We start from the raw sequence: 6,834 nt of genomic DNA, 5'->3' as shown, positions 1-6,834 counted from the left end.
GAAGACCCCAAAATTGGTGAGTAAGGAAGACAGATCACGGAATTTCCTTTTCCACAGTTCTTTAAAAAGGCTACCCTCCTCCCTCCCCCACCTTCTCCCATAACAACCCCACTCACTGATCTTCATAGAGGCAAGGGAAAGAGGGTGGAATCTCCAACTGCCAGAGGATAATGGGAATATCCTAGCACTCAGTTGCCAGGATACTGGACAGACCACCAGGGATGGTGTAGAGCTTCTCTAACCCCCATTCCAGGCACAGCAGTGTCAGTAGTTAAAGCTCATCCCTTCCTGACACTGGCAGAGGTGAGTGTAACAGGAGACGCCCAGTCTTATATGGAGGAGGTAAGCATGGGCTGCGGGCTACAGTCCTTCTCTTCCGATTGGTGTGAGGAAAAGCCGGGTGCAAGAAGCAGCTGAATCAAACAATGTCATGAAGGTGGAAAGAAGAAAGGATTGTTATATGATGAAGGAAATGCTCATTCCAACAAAAAAAATCAAAGCCCCAAATGATTCCGCAGGGAGGAAAGGTGAGCAAGAATGAAATGAAATGGAAAACACTAACAAATTGAAAATCAGGCGCAGAAAGTGGAGGGAAGGAATTGGAATGCTTTCAAGCAGGAAGAAATTCCCCAAAGAGCTGGTCTTTCTGGAGACAACCTGAGATCCAGCAGGTCTGAGTTGAGAGGAACCACTGTGTGGTACTCCAGCAGGAAAGAGGTGGTCTGGGATGAGGCACCTCCTGGCCTGGATGTCTTCCTGTTGAGCTACAGGAAAGTCAGTTGAGCAGACCAGGCCACCTCAAGAGGCTAGTTGATTCCCTTGCAAGTGGAGATTTCCGGGTAAGATGGTGGGCTAACTGGGTACCCTTGAAAGTACTGCTTTTTCTTGACTTGAATGAAAGTGCTGGTGACCCAACCATCTGTACATAAGGGACAAAGAAGCCAGAGTGCAGCAGTGGGCTCTGCTGAGCTCCACATCTGCATGAGTCACTGTCCTTTGTAGGTCCTCTGGGAACTCAGCAATGGCTCCACTTGGAAGAGTAAAGGAGCATTTTGCTAAAACAATGTTTTCATAGATGCATGCCTCCTCCTCTCCAGAACCCTCTTTACAGATTCCTTGGGATCAGGGGCTAGGAGGTTCTCTGTCTCTAACTTATCCCTCTAACTTCTATTACTCTCATCCCCAGCACAGCCCTTCTGTTCCCTCTGGCTTTCCAGCCACTTACATGACTGACTATCTGACTTCTCCTCTCAGTATGAGGAAGGGCCTCCTTCCTCCACTTGCCCTTGGATTCCTCCTCCATGGTGACCCTGCCTCTTCCAGAAGTGTATGCACAAGTCCCTGGGCACTTTCCCTGTCATTTGCGCTTTCTTCACTGCACTCCTCTGTAAATGCATTTAAAAGTCTTTCTTTCTCTGTTTTTTCAAGGCTGCCTTCATCTGAGAGCCTCACAGGAACTGAGCGTGGGCCTCCTCCCTCCTCTGTGCCTCTCTCTAAGCTCAGGGCTCCGGGCAGAGTGAGTACCCACCCGTTGACTGACCGATCCCAAGGCGGACTGCCCTTGAGGTCTGAGCACCATCAGCCAGAGATGTTTTTCAGGGCTAACCTTGGGGGCACCATTTGTGATGCCCACCCCCCCTTGGACCCACTTGCTGTGCTCGGCAATGCCCATGTTACCTGTCAAGTCCCCCAGAAGGAGGGAGTCTGAAGTGAAAGGCACTTCACTTGTTCATTTCCATCCAGAGCACTGCCCACGGGATTCAAACTGTGCCTTGGAGGAGGGGTCGAGGAGAGGAGCTGGGGTTTGCCTGAGCCCAACCTTCCAGTGAGAACCAGGCTTTCCTGGGGAAGAGAGACTAGACTCCATCTTTGTGGCTCTATGAGGGGTGGGGGTGGGGTTGTCAAACCAGAGCCACTGAGTATAATCTCAATGTGGATGGATTCCAGCTCAGTAAGAGAAAGGGGGGGGGGGGGGGAGGGGTGTTCCTGAGCCTTAGGACATACTGAGTTTCCTGTTCCTAGGAAAGAACAATGGAGTAAAGACCACTTTGGTGAGGAAATAAAGCATTGAATGGGAGAGGGGTGGCAGTGGGCGGGAAGGATACAGGAATGGCTTCAATGACATTTAAACTCCTTTCCAAGCCTGGAGAATCTCAGCATTCCTACAAATGGTAATGGCTTAAAACAGCAAGGGACTCTGGGGGCCTCTAGAATCTATTGTTTTAATCATGGCATCAGAAAATCTGGAGAGAACTCCAGAGGTCATTTTCTATCATCTCCCTGCCCGGTATGCATGATCACCAGCCCAGGAATTTTCACCAGAGCTGGATGGGCTTTCTGTAGGGCTGCAGCTGGGGCATAAGAGCAGGTGGGGAGGAGAGGAGGTTTCCAGGTTGGGCGTCAAGCTGAGAAGACCTTGCTGAGGACCTCACCATCCACCATGGAATCGATAAAAATGTGCAGATGCACTCCCGGTGTCGGAGGGAGAGAGATTGGCGAGGGAGCCCCGCTCAGTTGGAAGCAGTGAAACATGCCTTGTTCCATTGTTGAGCTGCCTAGCCAGCTGCAGACAAGGGAGGAGTTTGCAGACAGCTTGAACCTACAGAGAGATAACAGTTGCTCAGAGATAAATACGCACTCTTTTACAGAGTTTTGTGTGCTTAAGCTGTTTGGTAGCTCCTGTCATATGCACCTCCAGCAAAGAGAAAAAGAGGCAAACGGGAAATGACAGCTGCAGAGGGGAGCTGGGCATGTTCCCCCTACACTGGCACTCCTCTGTAATGCTCCTCCTTTATCACGGAAGCTTCCTTTCAAAATAATTAAGGAGTAGCACAATTACTGATCAAGTGCCTTGGTTTCCAGAACAGCCAGGAGCAGTGAGCTTTCTGAAGGGGGAGCTGGTGAGATTTGCTTCTCAGCCTGGGATGGCTCTGGGTCCCTCTGCGGCTGCTGTATGTTGGCTAACTTGGGCCAGCATCTCTGGGACATCAACTCCCTGGGCCTTGGAAGCATCTTGGAAGATGGTGGTGGCTTCTCATTGTCTGTACAGGTGGCTGTGTCCTGTGGGCACAACCAGAGCATCTCAGAGTGGGCATAAGCCAATTCGTTCTCCCCGGTGGTCAGAAAAAGGTTAACTGGGCTGGGACCCTGTGACAGGAGAGTCCATGGTCCTGGTTCACTCCTGCTGGCTAATCCTGCAAACTACCCAGCAGTCACTTTCTCTACCTGCACCCCCACCACCACCAGTCTAGGTTAAATGGTCCCCTTTGGGCTCCTCCTCGCCCAGGATCACCTCCATCCTTTGGCTATCACACAGAGTAGTCTGAGTCTACTTTCTTTTCCACCTCACTCCGTAGGTCATGAGATCCTTGAGGGTGCTCTCCAGTACTTATTTAAATGAGATTACAACTTGCTAAAGGGCAGGGCAGTGAGCAACCAAGGAGGCACCTTGGAATGAGCACCTCCACAGAACACCTGAAAAAGGCCTGGGCGCCAGTCCTAGCCCCAGGACATGGGAAAAGAAAGAGCTATGATTGGTGGAGAACCACCCCTGCAGAGGTACTACATTATTTCCTTGATCTTCAAAGCAACCCTATAAAATAGGCACTAACTCCCCCATGGTAAGAAACTGTCCCAGAACTAATATCAGAGAGCTAGAGATCAAACTCAGATCTTCTGAATTCTGAAGTCCTTGTTTTCTGCCCGGCAGCCAGCAGCCCTCTGTTGCCCCCAGTTCCTGATTCCAGATCAGAGCATCCTGGGAGGGAAGCCTGGTGGGGCTTTGTGTCAGGACAAAACGGCTCAGCATTCTGCATGTGAAGAGGGCAGGTAGGTGGTGCTCTGTCCTTGGCCCCCAACCCTGACTCAGCCAGTCGGGGGCTGTCTTGATCAAACTCCCGAGGTTATTCTGGCGCATTGCCTGGCAGATCAGCCCCCCTCCACTGCACCTTGTAGCATCTCACATTTAGCAGCATCTATCCTAATCTGAGGCCTTGCAAGGCCAGCCCCCCAGCCCCCACCCAGCCTCCGAGTAGACTCCTTGCAGGAGCTTCCTGCCCGGGGCTGTACAGACTGCCAGGCTGTGCTGCTGATGCCCTGGAGAGACTCAGGAGGGACAAGGAGAGCAGCAGCAGCCCCTCGGAGTTGCCTATTTGCCTATTGCCGCAGCCTGCAGGAGCGACCAGGGAGGGCTTGGCACGACCCATGGGACTGCACAGACTCAGATCCAGCCAGTCAGCAGGCAAGGACCAGGTCTTTGTCAGCAGCCCACAAAGGTCTAGATGGTTCTACATCCTGCCCACCCCTCAGGCTCCTGCCTCTACCTGGACCTGAGGTCTCCCTTTCCACCAGCATCACCTCCCAGGAGAATAGCCAACCAGCCAAGGGACTGGATGGGAAGTAACAGGAATAGAGAAAACCAGGGCAGCGAAGCAGGTCCCCAGCCTGGCCTGAGCCAGCCTCAGGCAACTCTGCAAACAGAGCTGGCGGCAGTCAGGGAAGCCAGCCATGAACCAGGTTTCCAGAGCAGAGGAGAAGGGATCCAGGGCTTGGGAGGAAATCCTGAGATCAAGAAGTAGCCCAGCTGCGAGCCAATCTGTCCATCCTGTTGGAGAGACCAGAGGCTCACCCAGGAAACAGGGCTAAGAGTGGTTTTTCCTACCCCACCCAGCTGCCACACCCCATCACCTCTCACCTTCTCTCAGGTAATGCTCTCCTCAACCAGCCTCCCAGACTCCCAGGCTGCCTCCAAGCCAAACTACATTCCATCGTGCCTTTACTTTCCCAGGTGAACTCCCAGCAAGGGACACCTACCCCGGCATACACCTGTGCCTACTGGATTACGGGCAAAGCCCTCGGCCTGGCATTCCCAGGCTTCGCTGGGGTGGTCCAGCCTTCTTCCCCGCCCGTGCAACTCCAGGCCTCCTGAGAGGGGTCTCTCCTGCTCTTCCAACAGACACCACATGTCGTCAGCTCCCGCCCACCATCCCTGTCCACCCTAGGTCCCCGGTTCAGTTCTCCTTCCCCCAAAGTCTGACACAACTTCAAGATCCCCTCCTCCTCCTTCTCTTACCCCCTAAACCTGCCCCCCTTCTTTGACCTGCTGGGGCCCTTTGCCTAGTGCCTGCTCATGGCATTGCATTGCTCTACACACACCCCCTCTAGAATTAATGTATAAGTTCCTCGAGGGCAGGGATTTTACTGTCCCCACTGCACCTTCCCTGTGCCACCCGCCTCTACCCCCGTTCCAACACCTCCACGGACACATAGGAGGTTGTTAATAAATGTTGGCCGAACTGAATTCTGATATGAAATGGTCCTTGGGCTTATGATGCTGCAGAAGTCTCCTTTTCATAAGCAAGACACATTAAGGACAAAAACTGTGTGACATCACTTATAAGAGATGACCAGAAATAGTAAATTCACAGAGGGAGAAAGCAGATTAGCGATTCTTAGGGGAGAGAGGAGGGAAAATAGGGAAGAGGTAATGTTTGTTTGTAAAAACAATGAATAAATAAAACTATTTATACACACATACATAAAGATATCTCTTTTTACAGTAGAACTTTGTAGACAGGAAGTTCTGCCTCATATCTAACCTCATTCCATCTTGTGTGGAGTTCATTGTCATAGCTCAGTGGGGATGGAAAGCAGTGGATTTTCTTCCCCCAAATAATAACCCTTCTCAGGCTTTAAGACTATTATTAAATCCTCTTTGAGCCACCTTTGTTCTTCAGGCTAGATAATCCCAGTTCTTTTCATGTTCCTTTAGGACATTACTACCTGCCCTTTAATTATCTTGGCAACACTTCTGAATTTTCTCCACCCTCTCCACACCCAGAATGAAGAAGGGACTTGGAGAGGGGAAAGGAAGGAACTGAATTGAGAACATACTATGCGCCTGAAACTAACCGTCTTCGTTACATTTACTCTTCACAACTCCCCCATGAGCTGTATGAGATAGTTGTACCCCATTTTACAGATGAGCAAACAAAGGCTCAATATGTTGGTAAGATTTCTCAACCTTGGTGCTATTGACATTTTAGGCCAAATAATCCTGTGCTGTGGAGGGCTTCCTGTGCATTGCAGGATGTTTCACAGTTTCTCTGGCTTCTGCCTACTAGATGCTCGTAGCAAGCCACAATCCCACCCCCACTCAAAACTGTGACAACTAAAAAGTTTCCAGTCATCACCAAGTGGCCTTTGGGAGGCAAAATCACCCTTCGCTGAGAATCACTGGTTTAGGGGAATTAACCAGAGATTACTCAACCTGTAAGTAAAAGAAACTGCATTCAGATCTGTCAAACTTCAAAGAATTTTCTTTTTACTATCTCCATTAAACCTCTTAAAACAGAGTCTTATCTGGGAAAATAATGAGAGAATGTTATTATATTGTTTTATCATTCTTTACCCCATCATTGAATCCCCTATTTGTGTCATTGAGATCCACTAATCAACTAATGTATTACTTTGTTCCAAGTCTAACCCACACTTACCAAGTCTACCCACACTCAATTTAGAAAACATTAACTTGGGTCCACTGTGACCACAGGGACATTTTTACAACTTTCAATTAATTGCTCCGTATCACTAATATCTGGTATACTGTAGAAACATAGGTACCTGGAGCAGAGAAAATAGAAAACACATCCCCCTCCTCCAAGAAATTTCCTGCAATCTGGAAGCTGCATTTGCACATGAGCGTTTCTCACAAGAAATGCACACACCATTCTTGTACCCCTCCTAAGCAGGCTGTTGGAAAGTAGGAACAATGAGTCTGCTGAACAGTTGCTTAGACTAAAGATGCCAAGCTGTCACGTCAGTTTAAGGGGGTCA

General features: G+C 50.0%; 1 long non-coding RNA gene across 1 annotated transcript; it reads left to right on the top strand.

Annotated features, from left to right (window-relative positions):
- The first annotated feature begins 205 nt into the window (after positions 1–205).
- On the top strand, positions 206–6,450 carry LOC143643283 (uncharacterized). The gene is made up of 4 exons (XR_013156191.1): positions 206–303; positions 3,357–3,558; positions 3,710–3,828; positions 5,771–6,450. It is a non-coding gene; the product is annotated as an uncharacterized LOC143643283 (long non-coding RNA).
- The last annotated feature ends 384 nt before the right edge of the window (positions 6,451–6,834 follow it).

This window comes from Tamandua tetradactyla, chromosome 8, assembly GCF_023851605.1.
Source record: "Tamandua tetradactyla isolate mTamTet1 chromosome 8, mTamTet1.pri, whole genome shotgun sequence".
NCBI lineage: Eukaryota > Metazoa > Chordata > Mammalia > Pilosa > Myrmecophagidae > Tamandua > Tamandua tetradactyla.
This window is presented reverse-complemented; position numbering and strand designations above follow the sequence as displayed.